This window comes from Bombus pascuorum, chromosome 1, assembly GCF_905332965.1.
Source record: "Bombus pascuorum chromosome 1, iyBomPasc1.1, whole genome shotgun sequence".
In the NCBI taxonomy this organism is placed as follows: domain Eukaryota; kingdom Metazoa; phylum Arthropoda; class Insecta; order Hymenoptera; family Apidae; genus Bombus; species Bombus pascuorum.
Genome location: NC_083488.1, coordinates 28,858,333 through 28,877,821, shown reverse-complemented (window position 1 = coordinate 28,877,821; position 19,489 = coordinate 28,858,333). Strand labels below are relative to the sequence as shown.

Genomic DNA, 19,489 nt, shown 5'->3' with positions numbered 1-19,489 from the left:
CTGATATAAATGGATGTGGTCAGATAATTACTGTGAATAGATATAAATAGCAGTAATTGATACTAGGCAATAACTAAATTACGTTAAATTGTTATATAATTGATCATGAAAGATAAAGACATACTCGGTTGAAAAATTTACATGGCTAAATCCTTATAGCCTAATTTGAACAACACTTAATGTTTAATTGTTAGAAATTTTACGAATAACTACTTGCCAAGTACATTTGTATTCTATAGGTTTAGATATCTTTCGCTTCAGAAAATTGCAAGAATAGGGTGGAGAAGGGTTAAAATTTGAAACTTAAATTCAACTAGAAACTGCAATAACATTTATGAATCATGACTAAGATATCGAAGAGGCAGTCTTCTAAGAGTATTTCGTTTTCCTAATATATTCAGCCCTTTAATAAGATGAATTTTACATTTTCCCGCATTCCTGGCGCGAGGATCTAAATTTTTGCATAACTGGGTCGCGCGGTTGCTTGTGAGCTGCCTTCAAACCGTATCATCGCGAACGATTCATCGCCGTATATGATTTTAATTAAACGTTAGTACACGGTTAACGAAGGGCTAATTACACCGCTCTACGCAACAATTAGTTAATTCTAATCTGAATCTGCCCCAGTTCTCCGGCCATTGCGAGAAATTTAAGCTGGGCTTAAATCCTGGCACGGTGCCAATTGAACACCTGGGATTGGTTGATACCGATTTCGAGTTAAGCTACGACGTCGAACAAGGGTTTGATTACGGGAGATTACTTCCCCAACTTGAATTCCGACTGGTTAAGCTCTGTTTTCTATTCCTCACGAAACTGATACGAATGCACACGAAACACGGTAATCGTTGCTCCTGCTATCTTCTTATCGGTATTTATACTCGTGAGACGATCCTTTATAGCCGTAGAACAGATTATGTCCTACAATTCATTTCTCTGTCAAATGTTAAGCACTTGCGGCTACACTTGCTTATTTGAGGCTGATACACGTATCGTGTTTAAAACATTTTACACTCTGATTTGATTAGCGATGAAACGAATTATTATGTGTCACTGGGCCTGTATGCCTTAAAGCGTAAAGTTCAATAAATGTATATATTGATCAAACAGTATACGTGTTTACATTAGATCTGACTGAATTTTGTTTCACGTATAAAAATATCTAGTATCCTTAATAGATGATAGATTGAACAAAATTCGTCTATTAGGCAACGTAGTATGCTTTCCATTGGTAAAAGTTCATTTTCTTCTTTGCAGGATGTTTATTTACCCGATTAGTATGTGTTTACATCGATTAGTAAGCGTAGAGATTTACATAACACGTGCATGATGTGCAGAGAAAAGGAGCGTAAGTGGTATAGGTCGCCATAAGTCAGCCGAAGCATTTGAAGAGGCATTTCTTATTTCATCTTTCTCTTTTTTTCATTTATGAGATAGTAACTACAAGTTTATAATATTTATCGACTTTCCTCTGGGAGTTGGCAATTTATAAATGTTTTATTTAAATCAGAATAGTTTTTGAAATAAATTTTTTTCTAGCGTGTAGAGAAAAATAGTTCATAAGCAAATTTTATACTTCTAATAATTTCGAATGATATGAATTAAAGTTAAAAAGTTACGTCTGTACGATATATCAGTTTCACATCCCTTTAACCGCCAACCCCATAAAGCTTAGGAACTTATCTCGTTCTACAATCAACGTTCTGCAATCTACAAGAGAAAGTGTTAGTGCTTAGCCAACAGATGCCTCGCGTGGCACACTTACTTCGAAGATATCTACCATACTTTAACCTAAAATTCTAGTTTCGGTTACCAGTCTGCGTTCTCAAGCAACATAAAATGAAATTGCCCTTACACAAAATTAATCCTATTCATGGTAGCACATTAACATTTTACGTAGCGCCTTCACGTAATTATGCGAAGTCTCATAATCGACGATCTGCAACGAACAATTAAAAGAAAAAGTGTAATCGAACTATTTTCCGCTTCAAGATGTCCCGTGGGATACGAAGAGTTTCGAAGTGGTTTAAATATTCGGCCGGAAATTTCTCATCGACGGGGACAAATTGATTAAAATGGCCGATAGGAAAATGTGACGAGTCCGCTGAAAATTCGACTAGTCTCATGACACACCAAACGAACCTTTGTCGAATGTTTCCATCCTACAGAATTTTTATATCATGGGTCACAGGAAATATCGTATCTTTTCTCTTCGATTTTCCGGAAGAGAGATACGAGAGAAAGAGAACAAGAGTCTACAAAATGTATCTATTTACAAAATAAAAAATATATCTTTTCAAAATATACATATACATTTTGTGGAATAGCATATTTTATTATAATAGTTATTGTCATTTTGTAATAGATACATACGATGTTACATGAACATTTAATGAAAAATCTTCTCATTGAAAGTAAAAAGACCATATTTTATAAATCGCCTTTTACAATTTATAGCTTTACATTCTGTTTCACAAGCGAATTATTAAAACGACGATACAGAACTTTCTCAATATAAACTGTTTCGTTCACTCGCAGAGAGAAGCGATCGCGAAGAAGCACGTCAACGGGAGTCGTAAATACCCGTTACGATTAGACGATCGACGCCGCGAAATGATCGATCCCCTGTTTCGGTTAGGATAATGGAGGTAGTTCAATCGAATATGACATTGATATAACAAATTATAAGTTACAGTTTATTCCAACAACTTTGTAATAAATATAGTTACATTGGTGCGTATGTAAAGTAGGTGACTGATCTAAAGGAGGAAACCCGGTCGAAGGTGTTGACCGTTCGAAAGATGCAAAATCAGTGCCGTTCGGTGACGATACTGTGGCGGAGGAAAGCTAAGGATGGGTGTGTCTCGTGCACAGAACCATCACATTTGTTGATGACAATTTTGGCTAGGAAGGTGAGAGCAATAGACATTGCTTCTGATTGGATAATAGACGGCTGGTGGACTAGGAAGGGTCTTAGCCGCCCTCGAGAGAAAGTCGCTAATGGAAGATACTGAAGGTGAGAGAAACCAACTTTCCCGTATCTTCCCGTAGTAGACAATAAACTATTCAGTAAAAGAATATTTGGTCGGTCTGAAGGACCTTAATTAGAAAATGCTTGGGATTTATGGAGGATACTTGAGACTATCGAGGGTACGCGGTAAGGATCTGAAGATATCTGGTTGCCATCCTGCCCGCGACGTATGGCCCGGTCTAGACAGAGAAGTCGGCCGACGTAACATAAACATATATGTAATTATAAATCAATAGAAACCAAGCTCAACTACATACTTCATTATCTTGGATCGAACTAATATAAATTTTGGATCAAATTTGATTGTTTAACGGTATTTCTTCGCGCTGTTTTGCAATCAATTTGTTCAATTATTTCAGGGGAATTTACATTTCAATTACGGCGTGCATTTGTTTTGCGCGCGCCAAAAGCTCGGTCGTCGCGTCGCAGCTACGCGTTATCAACCACGTTGAAACGAAACAATCGCGTTCAGATCTCCGAGACTCCATTCGCGTTTCTCTTTCTCATAGCTGGCGCGCGAACTTTTCCACCTGGATATCAGCGAAAGAGAAGCTCCCTCACTGCCTTTAATAACGTCGTCTCTGCACCTTTAGCGTGGAAAATTTACTCGAGGAAACAAAAGGAAATACGTTGGATTCTAGTCGATAAGAAACTCGACAGGAAGAGGTCAGAGCAGCGACGATGAAACGTCGCGCTAATGAAAAATAATGTCGGGATCCTTATTAGTGTTTTCATTAACCTTTATTAGCAACGCCAAGGGTGCGAGGTAACTTCGCGTTCTCCGCTTACGTGACCCTATTAAAGTAAAAATATGAACAAAGAAATTACGTTAAGCTGGTGTTACATTTTTAAATTATCGTCAGTTACCCTGTCGAGGAAATTATAAAAAATTTAATAATACTTTCACGTGACTCTGATTTCAGTGCGTATCATCGAATGTTACAGGATGTAGCGTACCTAAAAATCCTTTTTTCTTTTCTTGTTTAAATGATCGGTCGATTGAAATATTGAAAACTGATATCTAAAGTGAATTTATTTTTATCTGATTTTTATTCCATAACTTATTTACACGTAATGAACATTCGTTGTTTTGTTGCTCCTCCAATTAAATGGATGCATATGTCAGCAGTAATGAATATGTTTAAGCTGTACTCAACTCTACTAATACTCTAACCTCCTTCGTTAATTTCCATACTCATCTTCGTATATGTGTTATCTCCCGTAATTATTCGAACAACTTCAAAAGTCTATGTGCACTGGTGGAATAATTTAAATTTCAAGCACACAAATTCCTAATCAATAATACAATGAAAACCGCGTTCGTTATTCCAATAAATAATTATACGTATTTACGATAGCAAGGGATCTTTAGTTAACTTTTATAGTAAAAATGAACTGAAGCATGAAATGCGTGCATCGTGTGATTAATTACGAACGTCACTGTCGCGTTAAGAATCAGGTGAAAATTTGAAATTCAGGAATGGTCATTTTCATACACGTCGTATCACAGTTATCGTTAGTAGAATTATAAACACAACCAGTTGAATCGAATCATGATTTATACAAATATTGATATCCCTAAACCCATCGAAATGAGAGATTACAGAAGATCCGACGACCAACGAAGCAAAAATCGTTTATTGGTGCATGTATATGTGGCTGTAGCCGCAAAGCTCGATCTAATTTGTGAGGAAATCAGTAAATTGATTGCAGGTGGGTAAATATTGCTCGGCACTATCTTCAGGTAGATGGATTCCGAACTTTCGGTAGCGAAGCCAGTCTGCAAATATTGCCACTTCCTCGCCAGGCTCGATGCTTGTACAGGAAATCGCGCTCCCGTTTGCATACCATTATTGCTACGTCGAACATCTTTGCGATACCTTCGCGGTTTTAAACTACGTGAACCGTTCTCGCAAGAATTTTGTAGACTTAGTTACCAGAAAATAGCTGGATAATTTTTAAAACTAGTTTTTCATTTACGATTGTATTTTAACGTAACTTTATTAAATGGATCTCCGAATGTCGTTTAAGAGGAATTTCTTTATTTCGAAGAAATTACAGAGAACGATGTTTTATTGCCTTCATCTTTTATCTATCTCCTATCACTCGTAGTTTCTTTATAATTTAATTAATAAAAATAGTAATTTTTAATTTAAAAAAATAATAATTTTAATTATTAAAAATATAATTTAATTTCATAAAAATAGTAAAAAATAGTAAATAATAATTATTAACCTTGTGTATGTTAATTATTAACATCAAAGTAAACACTGCTTGCTTCAATAAGTTTTCTCAGTGAGATAAGCCGAGTAAAGACACGAACAAATTAAGAATCACGGTACCATATCCATCATCGAAATTTTTTTTCACGAATTGTCAACGTATGGATTTATTTTAGTTCAATGGACCGCTTAAAAGTAACTCAAGACGATGACTGAATTTGAGAAATATTTCCTAGATGCATTTGTCACATAGTAAGACTAAAGGGAAATATTTATTTTCATCTTCGTCCACCCCTAAGAAACAAGTTTGAACATCAAAGAATCATAACTGACGGAGTAACAACCCATGTAAATTAGTATCGCTAGCCTCTATTAACGCGTTAAACTCGATTTCACCTTAGCGGACGTTTCGCGTGCATGCTACTGTCGGCTCGTATTTCATCCCTTCACGCCCTAAAATGTGCCTATAAACGCCCACTTCTTCTACCCCACAACCCCTTTCGCGCGATCTGCAAATTTGCAATGTCCATGTCTTCCTATTCACCTCACTCTACCCGACTTACTTCACCTCTATCATTCCATTTTTTACTTTACGACACGTTAAAAACTCACAACATTGCCCACTTTACCCGTTTACCAACCACTCTCCCAATCACAAGAATGTATTTGCGTCAGCTGCGTGAACCTGAAATGAAGTTGTTCATCGAAATCATCAACAGTATCGTCGTTGACGTGTACAACCGCATTATCTTTCAACACCATTCGTTACCTGAAGAATGGCGACGATGATGAATTAGATCAACGAACGAAAACAAAATTAAAATACGACAGTAATAAACATTACGGTAATTGTACCGCTCGATGTCTTAAATATTTTGATTAACATAGAAATTCAATTAAATCTTTTCTTTATAAACGAAGATTTGCTTTCAAAGTTCGCTCGGATATCCTTCGTTTGCTGAGTCTTCGTGTTTTCCTCCCTTTCGTCCTTCCTTTCCTTGTTTGCTCACGTCCCTCCACACTATTATCGCTTCGAACCGCGTCGATCATGGAGATAACGAACAAATTTTGGTGGATCGTTGGTCGTTAACAACTTGTAAATACGTGGTAGCCAAGCGACGGAGACAAAGTGCAACATCTGCCAGCGGACACGGCACCTTCATGGTCGGACATTAGGTCGACTTGTTCTACTGACAAGTTTCTACAGCGGCGCCACGTTGCTTCACTCCATTCACTTGCAGCACACTTCGTCGAAACTTGCTCCTTCCTCGACGCCTCTATATTCCCTGTTCTCTATCCCTGATATCTGTGCAACGCGAATACGAACAGGGAAATCCTCTTCTACGAAAGTCGATAACGCGCTGTTGAATTATTATCAATGGAACGAGTAAATCCATAGACTAGTCTGGTAAAAATCGGGCCAACCTAACATTTCGTATATTCAAATTGGAACTTGTATTCAGGTTTACGAAATGCAGATTTTAGTCTTCGAAAAAGAAGAAGACAAGAGCCTGGAGATTTTCGGTTGAATTTAGAAATATTGGAGAACCAATTACTTCATAATCAGTTGAATCAATTTAAAACAGGTATCTTTATTAGTTAAATTGTAGATCTTTTATATTATTTGGACAAATTATAATTTTTAGCCGATGATGCAATACTACGTTGCTTTGAATCCTTAATTATTGGAACGTATATAAATCACGCAATTCGTAAGAATTATTATCTAATGACCGTAATTCCATCTGATTCGCAAATTAATTTTGTTTTATTAATTTAAACATTCTTTTTCATGACAACTGACGAGAAATCGATCGTAAATCATAGCAATAGTTTCTTATATAAATCACAGTCACACATAGTTTTCAGCATACGATACAAAAGGAAACTTAGAAAATTGACGAAGCCAACAAGATATTAGTATCACAGAAACACGTCGAACAAGCAGACATCGAACATGGTTATCAAAGGTTTCGCTAACATTGCGGGATCGTTATCAAATTTCGTGTATGCAACGTTGCCGAGTTTGATTTCCAAACCCGTTACGTAAATGAATTAGCAAGATGCGCCTTCTAACTCGATCCTGTAGCTTTCCTCGTGTCTAGGTCCTCGTTTCGTGAACGTTCGCTTTTGTGTCACGCTTCCAGCCATGGTAATTATCAAGCAATGTAACCTATCAGCGACGTTCCGATGGCAGAATTTCTAAGGTACGTCAGCATCGTATTCAACGAAGCCCGGCATGAATTGTTAAAGGCCTCCTTTGGATTCTATTTATGTTCCCTTCGAATCTCGGCTAAGGGACAGCAACGCAATCGCGACGTTCTGAAGGCACAATGCGCCCGTTGCGCGTTTCCAGAGACATCGAAGATTAATGAAATACCTTGAGGTACTGAGAACTGGGTTCAGAGACGCGCCGTAACTCGATTACTTGCGGCTGTTTAGCACGATGTCGATAAATTAAACGTTTGTCGTGCAAGTTTGTAATAGATGAGTAGTAAAGTTGCAGTGGCCGAAGCAAAAAGTATCTGTACGTACCGTTATATTCTAATGCGTTCCCTTTTATCTACATTTTAGTCTCACAGTGTGAAATTTGTTGTGGTCACACGAAGATTCCGCTGTAGAATACGAAATTTAATATTCAGCGTAGTTAATTAATATGTAACCAGTAGATAAGCGATAACGTTCCAATAAATACAGTGATGCTGTAGAAATACTTGTTGTAGACACTGTATGTAGCAGTGAATCTATTTCTTACAATTAAGAAGCGTTGATCAGACAAAATTCAAAAAATGTAGAGACCACAGATAGGAAGCACGATAAGGAATTTTAAAATACAATCTCATGTTTAACATGTAAAAAAACTATTGGTACATACATCCTTTGTTTGATTTGTTACACAATTTCATAGATTTACCACTTATTTTTAACGAGCTAATATTTGTGAACATAACAAGCTAAGAGAAATGAATGTTGTCATGTTGTCCTTACATAGTACTGCATCATTAACAATTTTGAGAGATCATATGATGTGTCATCGAAATATCATTCAGTGAAAAAGATGGAAAGTGAATGATGAAATTACACCGTCAAATAAAAATTATATCTATCAAATGAAAAGAAAAAGAGAAAGCTTAATTTAGGAGCGGACATGTCTCATTATGAAAATCTAAGAAGATAAAACGACGTGACGGAGAATGCTTAATTTCCATCGGAAATAGCGAAATCTTCTGAAACTGTTTTCATTCCAAACTTCTGCAGTTGAATGTCAGATACGTGCCAGATTTTACTTCCAACCTGATTTTATATTAATACAAGATATCTTGAATGATTGTCACGGAAAGCGTAATAAGCTGCAATTGAAATGAATTTTTACTGGAGATTGAAATGAAGAAAGCGATGTCGTTCCTAGAACGAAATATATATTTATATCGATGTTTCGTATGATACTTGGATTTCTAATAGAAATATTATTTGCAACTTTAAAAATTCTCTATTTGTCTCATCAGAGAGATAAGAAATCAGTCTTCAAAAGACTTGGTTGTAGCCAAGGGTTGAAAAAGTACAGAATATTTGATATAAAGATTTGTAAAGTTACTCTATTCGGATTGTTTCTTGAACAGAAAACCTTAAAAAGAAAGCTTCGACTTTAGTCTTTAAGTCGAAATCTTAGATTATAAATTCGTACTAGTCTTACTGTCTCGATTCTCGAAACGCATAAACTTTATTACCTGATCGATGTTACCTCGAGAAAGCATTTCGATCACGATTCCGTGGGTTCGAAACTGTACAACGAGCGATCAAAGGAACATCGTCTAATTACTATTAATACACGAGTGCATAGGGCGAAGTTTCAAGCTAAGTTCTCCTACCTCTTTTCGAAATTGCTAGATGTTGAAACTAACGCTTAAACGAATTTTCGTTCGATGATAAGACAAAGAGGCGAAGAAAGCGAAAGAGAGCCAGATCTGGCGAAGTGAGATGACGTGATCAGGAAACGAAGCTCTACGATGGAATAAAGGAAAGCTCAGGAGGGGCAAAACGAATTTCTCGAAAGTTTACAACGTTATTATCCTTAAGCCGGGGCTCATAAGATCCTAGTCGAAGAACCGTGCACGCGAAATTGCTCGCACAAAGCAGATTTTAATTTTGACCAAAAGCACGCTTGGTGAAAATACTCGAATCGGCTTGGGTCAGGGAGACAACGATATTAAAAGCTCGGAAGTAATACCGCTACTGGGAGCGTTATAATGGATCGAGCGAACCTTAAAAGCTCTGGGGCCGCTTCTTCCAGTTTTAGGCCAGATTGTCCGCTACTTCGTTCTCGCTCCCAGCGCAACCTAATGGAAATCCTTAAAATTGTTTCCTACTCGACGAGATTTAACGATTCAGCTAGGATTCAGCGTGAAATTTACCATTGTCTTTTCTGTGTCCTGCACAAATTCTTCCTAGTGGTCCCGGGATTCCTGAAAAGCGATGCTCTTATGAACTGATTTCGTAACGTACATCCTCAGCGCTGTAGCAAGCCTCGGCTAATTAAGGGGGAGGGTGGTTCGTTATTTTCACCGATAAGTTGTATACTTGCATAAACCTGTTGGAGAAAATCTCCGTATCTTTGAAATTTTCTTCAGATTTCAGGATTGAGTTTTGCGGGGATACAAAGGCTTTTTACATAATCGTAAAATCCGTTTTAAGTGCTTTCAAATATGACAATATTAAAAGCATAGTTATAAAAACTTTATTGCTACTTTTCTAGCCTCTTTTTATGTTTAGTATCGCTTTTAAATTTGATCGATGAATATATTTTATATAACTCATAAAAAGATTTATCACATTAAAACGCATCTGAAGATGATTAAGTCAATCCAATTAGAATTAAAGAAACGTACTCATTACTCCATCCATACATTACATTACCGTGTACACCTCATTCGTATGTGTTAGAATACCTGTCAATCTTGTTCGAAATATAATGATTGATACAATGATCGTTATAGAAGCGATTAGTTTCTCAGGATTTGATATCTATGTAAGATAACGATCGAAAGCATTCCAGGAGAAATTTTAAAAATTATATGCAAATATTATGGTCAGAAACTATTTTGTAGCTATTGCCATATGATGAAATATCTCCTTTAAAAAACAAATTTTGCATTAAACAGGATCATAAAAATTCTCCCTTCATAAAATCATATTACGCCAAGCAGAGTCTACTTTTAACTAGATAAAACAAGATCATGAACCATATTCGTACCAGCAGTCACCCAATTTTTTACCGTGAAAAGTATACAACACGGGGCTTGAACGTCTCGTCTGCAGCGAGCTGCCACCACTTCCGGCGCCTTTTGTCCAACTGTCGAGCGCTAGAACCACTGCAACGCGTACCACCGCACCGGTGCGCGCGAATTGAAATTTTAACCTGTTCCAGCCTCGCGATTCATCGCCGCCGCAATTGCGGAATTGCCCGCGACGTACTACCGTTTCGTTCTTCTCGAACCAGCGATCGGCTGACCCTATAAATCCTAATCAAACGATCCCCGTCCGCAAGCATTTCGTTAACAGCTGCTCTCTCTAAGTATTCCACTGCACGCGATAAACGTTTGCGATGGAAAATATATCGACGACTAACGGCAACCCTGCGTGGATCTTCGTTAGAATCTTCATCCGCCATTTGATGTATGTTCGTTGCTACAGCGAACCTGTTCGTGAAATTTGTGGAGAATCTTGGTTTTGGAGCATTGATAAATAAATTGAGACGCTGTTACGTAGTCAAGTAAATTTTTCATTGGATTAATAGCATAGTTGGTATTTAATACATTCGCTGCTACGAAAATATGACTACTCTTGCCCAGAAGCTCCGGTTTTATCAATAATGTCTAACGAAGAAAACAAGCCTCGTTTATTCGTTTCATCGTGATAAGCGATATTCACGATGTATAATTAATCTACTGTAAAACACGAGAACTCGATGTACTTGGTGCTTTTGTAACTGTTTCAATCGCTAATAAGCAAAGTTGGTATTCGTAGCTCTTCATGTGAATTATCAACTTTTCAACCAAGTATTTGTGTATTTTTTAATTAGGACTGATTGTTGCCTTTTCCTCTTCCATCTTTTTAGCTCTCCATATACGTTCGTAAGCAACCGAGCAGCAAAGTGTACGCTGAAATAAATTACATACAAGTGCACAAATTATAAAATTCAACAGTTTTCAGCGAAACAATAATCTAGAGAATAATCGTCAAGCTGTTTCGAGCGTAAGATGCACTCGAACTGTAGCACGTTCCTACGTATACGGAACATCTCAGTCCTTTCTCCCTATCATTCCTTTTTTCCCTAAATCCTTACATTTTAACGCCAGTATTCGACATCCCCTTCACATGTCTCTAATCTAACATTTCGTTTAAAACCTTCGAATTCCCCAGCAAGATTCTCCCATCGTAGATCCATCATCCTCTGTCAGCGGGTTTTGTCTACGTTGGTTTTTAGCTGAAGGACCTCGCACAGCGTGACAATTCAACGTTTCGCGTCACGAACTACAAAACCAGAAACGCCAAATACCGTGACTGTGGAATTTTCGCAACGGAATGTGAACACAAGTCCAGGGTAACAGAGGGAATAGGAAAAAAAAAATCTGCCTGGGAAGGTCGAGAAGGGTCAACGATTCTTCGTTCGTTATTTCCGGTCGATCGCGATCGAAAGAGAGCTTTTGCTCGATTGTCGTTGTCACTGCTTTTCACGCGACCCGCTCGAGCCATTGGCGAAAACGCTATTCGAGTTGACATAATGCACGTTTCACGCACGTGCATGCTGTGATCGCAGATGCCTTGTAATCATACCTTTTACACGACAGAAAATCCATCGGCATTCCATTCAATGTTTTATATTAGATATATAGACATTTAACGTAGTATCGCGATAATTTCTAAAATTTCTATGTAACGCGTGAATACGGTGCATCAAATTTTATTTGATTTTCGAGTGTTGGAAACTACCTTCAAAGAGACAGCATAGTATTTCTATGTATAATGTTTCCAGGTCCCGTGATATCTTGTGATAATGATTCTAAACAATTAACAAATCAAATAATAAAACACTAGCTGTCGTTAATTAAATAAAAAATTCAAATCAAAATCTCCAGAAGACGCTAGCATAATACGTCGTTTGTCAAAGAAAACGAATATTAGCGAAACGAAATGGATCTATTGTATTGTGGATCGAACTGGCTGGTAGTGTATTATTGTCAATGAGATGATCATGAATTATCGAAGTTTCGGGAAACGACGTGTAGCGGCAAGTTCGGAAGCGTGCCAACGAGGCCAACCCATGCGGTTAATTCACTCTTGCACTTCGAAACTCGATGACTCATAGATCGGTCGTCATAATTGTAGAGTAATGTCGTTACCGGTGATTGTATCGTCGGTTAGTTTCAGTCAGGCAGCCTCGAAAGTAAAACCAGCTTGGTCCATGGAAGGGAATCGAGACTGCCGTTCTATTCGTGGTTGCTCGACACAAATTTCTACATCAGCAGGCAATATACCTTTTATTTTGCTAATTATTATTTATATATATTATATTTTGTAATTATCTGCTTGGAACAGTTGATCATACAATTTTGATCGAGAAGTTTAGAAGAAAGGTGATACGGATGACTAAATCTTTAATTTGAAAAATCTGTGAATAAAGTTTATTTTATTTCATCACGTACATGGAATTGTTCAGAACTTTACAGAAGATGGTATTATGGGTTGTACATAGGCCGATAGTAGCGATTTATAGACTTCACAGTACGTAATGAATTAATAAAGAAGTCTTTTTTCTTTTATTAGCGTACAAGCAGGTGTACTATTTGCCTCGAAAGAATTTGGTACATAGCGAAGATTTCGGATGTATGATTAATGTAACTTACTGACTGATCGATTTAAATAAGTGAAAATTACTGTTTGCTTCTAAAAATGAGAGAAATCTGTTTGCCTCCAAAAATGAAAACACATTAGTAGAATTAGTATGGATATCGATTTGTATTTCTATACTAAATTTGGAAATTCATGCGTGATAAAATTTTGTAGATGAAGAAGAATGAAGAAGAATGATGTGTCATTCAGTCACCGTATCCCTCATAAAATCCTCAATTTATAAATTGTTAACATTCGTGTTTGTGTACTGCATGTTTTACATGCTTTATAATCAAATTTAATTAAATTCTGTATTCACATTTGTAACAATTTTATTGGAAATTACAAGGTGTCTCGTTTATAAACTACAAACGTGTCACATAAGCTGGAAAACTACAAAAAATCAAAGTTCCTGTTTCAATTTCGTTTATTCACTTCTCTTTTGACGCGTATCCTTTCAGAAACACTGGCACTATTCTGGTTTCATGGTCTTTGTACCATTTTACATGTAATTTTATGTTCTCAAAGGTTCTTTTCGCCAACGTATTACGACCCGTGCAAACTCTGTACATTTTTTTCCAGATTAAAATTTTAGTGCTCGCAAAAATTCAAAAATAAAAGAAAAGAGAAATTTGAAATATATTTAACAAAATTGATATGAATTTTTAAAGGTAACACATTAAATGCATTGTACTACGTAACAACTTGCAAGTTAAGGGAAATACCTTGTCTGGATGAATACAAAGACACGCGTTAAAAAGTTTTACGTTTAGACTCTCGCCTGTTGTTTCTTGAGACGTGTTCCAGAAGTAGCAGAAACTCAGCTTTGTCTCACTTAATTCTATGCGAAACTTTTACAAACAGTTGTTCGTTATGAGAATTTCTTTCATTCTTCTAGACGCAGTATTATTACGATATTTATCGTTAGTGGAATATCAATTAATCCATACGAACGCAGTTTTGCACCAATGAGCTTACGTACATACATGTTTGCCATGTATTTGACTTTCCTTAATTTCGTACTATTCAGCATTTAATATTAGAATTAGCAATCTCGATAAAATAACAATTCCCAGTTCTTTTTTCTTGCAACCACTAATAATACGTATGTGCTGTAAAGAAATATTTTCTCTGGAGAATAATTTTTGCTATAATTACTTATACACAGTATGTCTTTTACTGTCAAATACTAGTAAATATAATAGTCATTTTTATGCAAACTTTTTCATCGTGAAAGATAATAATCATGAAAATGAAATATATATTGACATTTTGTGTTACACTATAGGTACGTCAAGAGTTAAGAAATTTCAGTAAAAAAAAAAGGAAATATTATTAAGAATTCCCCCCTTCCAAGAAGATAGTATCTGGAATAGCATTAAAAATTTTTAAGTAAAAAGTAGTACTCAAATTGACTACGTAGTTTTGTTTCTTACTAAAACTAAACTTTGAGAAAAAAATTCGTGACATCTTCGCGACTTCGTATATTTCATGTCAGATAATCAGAAACAATTTTATTACGAAAGATAAAACTACAATCTAGAAATGTCTTCCGAATCTACATTTCGTTACTTAGGCTCTCGAATACAATTTATCCCTTTCACTCTCAGTCCTGGAAACGTGGCTTGGCATCCTGGTAAATTGCCGTGAAACAAATGAGAAAAAAGAGAGAGGTACACGCGAATAGGCACGAAGACAAAGATATCCTTGGTAGGCATCTCAATCGATAACGCATCAAGCAGATCTTCCAGCGTTTCGCGATAAAAGCGGCTTAACAAATATTATCATAAAACCCGTAGAAATCCTGCGTATTTTCGCTTCGAAAAGGGAAGCCAAGACGCAACGATAACTCATCCTTTCCATCTTTTTTATTCTCAACTCGCGACCACGAGTTTATCACGCGAGATAAAATACTTTCCATACGGTAAAGCAGTTTCATCCACTCGAACCCCTGAATTGAATAACGAAACGTTTTAACCACATTGTTCAGAGGGTGGAAAATTCTAGATGGCAGATTATGAAGGGTGGAAGGGAAAAACGTGGCGCCAGCTTAAAGAAACTGCATAATAAGCCAGACAAAAGTTAGCAGTGTTTAGCGGGAAGATTGGTTGGCTGGCCGACAGATAGTCTGTGTTGACCGAACAGCTTGCTAACGACGCGCTATTCTCTCAAGCTGTACAGCAATTATACGATATTGTTGTGTTTGTTTTAGAGATAACGAGATTTTGAGTTCGTCGCGATCTTGAAACAGTACGATCTCTGTATTGTTGCAATTCTATTAGATTATCTCTGAGAAAATGAAAGTGTAGTTCTTATAAAAATAATGGCAAAAATTTAACACAAAAATTGAACCCAAACAAAAGCACTTTCCAATTCTCATTTTTTAATCTTATTATCAACATGTACAATAACATGAAATAATTTTTAAGTAGCCGTGACACACTGTCGTTAAAGTCAGCTCGTAGATAATCGAAGAGATACCCTTGTCTCTGTCAATATCAACGAAGGAATGATGATAAGCAGAGGCGTTATGATAAAGTAATCTGAAAAGTAGAGGCGTTCCAATATGATCAGCCTCATTTTTGTACGGTGTTGACGGAACTTAATAACGCGACCTGAGGGAAAATGAACAACCGAAACGGATTTAAGTCGGGAAGGAAGCAAGCAGCAGCGTGGAAAACTTTTGAGGGAGCGTGGATCGTTCCTTGGCGCGGTAAATTCGGCAAAACTTCGGAATGAGAATGAATTATAGGACGATAGCGTTCCAGGATGAAAAGTAACCAACCAGTTGAGTACTTTTGCTGTTGTCCGTTCTCAACGTGATCGTTGTTTGCATTCGAAGATAAAAATCTGTTATTATCAAGAAACGCACAATTTTTCATATTTTGGGATTTATGGTGGTCAATAATAATTATTAAGAATTATTATTTCATCGACGAAATCTAATGACGACATCGTTCGTTGCATAGCACATGTTATTTTAACATCTGTACATTTTTCGAGTTTTATTGACGGCAAAAAACAATGCGAACCGTTGTTGACATAAAAAGGTCTTGATTTTCATTCGGATTGTCAATTTATTCGTGGAAATTTTATCATTCGTGATAAACATGTGAATTTTACGTAAGAATGGAGCTTGTTCTCATTTTGGAAGAGACTAGTTTCACATGGAGGTCTTTTTCCATCATTATTTTAGCCAGCTTGTTCCTTTATGAATTTTTCTAAAGGAAGCTGTATTGAGAATTTGTGAAAGATTTGCGACGTGTTGTATGAAAGTATGATTTATTGAATTTGTCGAGTTCTTTTAAGTTCGTCAAATTTTTAAGAATGTATAAAAAGTGTATTGATCTTATCATCAAAACAATATATTTCTCTTACAGATAATTCAAAAATAAAATAAAAATATGATGAAATATTTTCAGTTTAAATTTACTTTAACAAAATTCTTCTCACAAAAATTTAATAACGTAATATTTTTTCCTACAGTGGGTTTTTACTGTCGAAAACCTGTTATCCTAACAAAATAACAATATTGTACGACATAAAATAGTCGGAAAGTTTCATCAACCATAAACGACTGTCATATCGAGCTCAGTTTGTACATAAAATTTCACTACACAGACAACGACACTTCTGATAATTGTATTCCTCTAAACACCAATCTCTCAAGATGTTACCATGAAAACTGGCAACAATTTACCACGGCGAACCGTGCACAACAATTTTCATTTTCAATTCTCAATTATCATTTTGAAATCTCTGAAATTTATTCATCCGCGAAATATTCCATTCCCCTTTCTTTCCTTTTAAAGCCCGTGTTCCTTTCCATCCGATCCATTTTTCGTCGTGAACAACGATATTGACATAAATCTATTCGTAATTTCAATCCTCTTACACAGCGCGCGGAAATAGCCGCGTTGATTTTCCCCGCGTATTTTCCGCCGGCCGGTGGCAGGAATAATCTAAATTCATTTCACCGTGAAACTCGTGTTGTATGGGGACGCTAACAACGGTCGCGTGTTCTCTGCAACCGTACAAAGGGTTTCGTCCAAAGAGCAAAGGTTATCCTCGCTCTTCGGCTCGGAAATGCAACCCTAAGGATTCCAACGTTGCTAAATGTCGACGGTTTCATGGACCAGGGAAGCCCCAAGATTAAGTTATCGAATGGGCAACTTTTGGTTTGGAAGGGAGAAGATTTCCAACCACGAACGCATCGTGTATACGTATATGCATCAGTTACTGCAAAGTTAGTAGTTTCGAGAGAGATTTTGACAAAGCCGAACCTAATGAATTTTTACTGTTAAACGATGCTTATACTGTGAATGTCTATGGAATTCATATCTTTCTGAATATGTAAAAGTAATGACCGTTTCTGTTGAACATTTTTATTCCGTATACTCTATATATCTCTGTTATTCAATTATTGGTACGATGTCAATTACCTAAAACAGTTTCTTTCGTTTGCTACAAGTTTTCTACTAAAAGTTGAATTTTATGGCGATAGAACGATTCTACTTCCTCATGGCGATAAAGTAGCCGACCCAGTTTCGGATTTCTTCCCTATTTCTACCGAAAAGGCTGTGTTTTATAGACCATGATAAGTGGAGATAAAAAAATACAACGTAAAAAGAACACGTATATCAAATAAAATTCTAAAATAGTCAGTTTCCAAACAAATTTCTACAGTGTATCAAATATAAAGAGCAATATTTTCGATTTAAATTAGCTATTACCTAATTATATCCATATCATGATACGCTGTGAAAAATAATGGTACATAAACGAAATACTCTAAATTTTATTTTAAAAAAACAATTACATTTAGCGTCTGTGATCATAGAATAGAATATCTAGTATATTCAGACTGGAGCACAAAAGCTATAGGAATACTTAATAAACAATCGATCATCGTGTAACACAACGAATCGAATTACCAAAACGAGACTACTAAATCAAATCCTTGGTGTTACTAACATTAATCTTATTCTATGACCGTAAACGCGTTGCAACGATTCTTTCTATCATTTTGGTTGGTTCTTCGTTTACACCACCTTGACCACATGAAGCGCATTTCGTATAACCAAATCGAAGAGAAACGGAGCTTTGTCAGTAACCGATCGATGGAACTCAATTAGAGGCATCCCCAAATTTGCATAAATACTCGTAATGAACGCGTAATGAATTCACGCGCGCATATATCGCCGATTGGCCCCGATCGACCGTAAAATCTTTACAGTGGAACGCTCGATAGCTTCATATGTAATCTCGCGGTATTTTCGATTAATTGCAGTCGAATTGTTTGCGATCCAGGAACCCATATGCCAGCCTTTCCTGCCTTCTGTCTGTCCGTTGCTCCGAAATCCACGATCAACCGGAAGCATTCGGCGTTGATTAACTTTCATCGCAATCGGTTAATTCACACGCGTACACTATAGAACGAAAATTTTGGTCCTGGCACTGTTCTTCAACGAGACAATGGTTTTTAAACGCTTGACTTGTTGTGCTTAAATTACGTTGTACTCGATCCTGAGAATTCGACGAATTCGACGTGCCAGTGATTCTACGCGAAATCGATATTTTTCTTTACTTTCTCTCCGTTATTTTTGGCGCACGTCTGAGCATAATTGGACGATAGCAACGATCGGCATCTATTTCGCGATCTCGGTCTATAGAAGCTCAGAAATGAAATTCACTGCTAAGTAGACGATATATTCGATTAGTAGCTAATGATTATTACCAGGATAAATTAATAAATATTTAATAAATAGGAAAGCATACATAAATAAATAATTTAATCGAAAATATACCTATAAATGATAAATCTAGCATAATACATATTGCATATACCTATTCCATGAAAATCAGTCACATTAATTTTTGCGATTACCCACAAAATGCCTTAGAACCCGATTAAAAAACAATGGATTGGGATGCCTCATTATCTCTACACAGCATAATATATGCCACTCGTTCCGGCCGGTAGCCGCAATAGCGTGTTTCAATATCGTCCAACCGAGAAACACGACGATTTACAAACCACGCCCGAGTCGGCTCGTTGTCAACCGCACTTTTTAATTCCACTTGGCGAATGGAAGATGTAAACTGTCACAGAACGATGGCAGGTGGAAGTGGGGTGTATGAGAGGTGGTCGCTTTTGTTTCGTGCAACGATTAATGCGTTTCGGAGGCCGTGGTATTTTAATTAATTTCCGCCGACAATTATTTCAAATATTTCACGTTATTTGCGGTCGCCAGTGTCGTCTACCCTTCAGCATCCCCGGCAGCCACTCACCACATGACCTGTGCTCTCTCTTTCTCTCAGCCAGGCCATTTTCTCTCCGCTCAAGTTC

General features: G+C 36.8%; 1 protein-coding gene across 4 annotated transcripts in view; it reads left to right on the top strand.

The window, feature by feature from the left end:
- Window positions 1-19,489, top strand: part of LOC132915996 (lachesin-like) — a 480,024-nt gene that overhangs the window by 353,648 nt on the left and 106,887 nt on the right. The gene's annotated exons all lie outside the window — the stretch shown is intronic.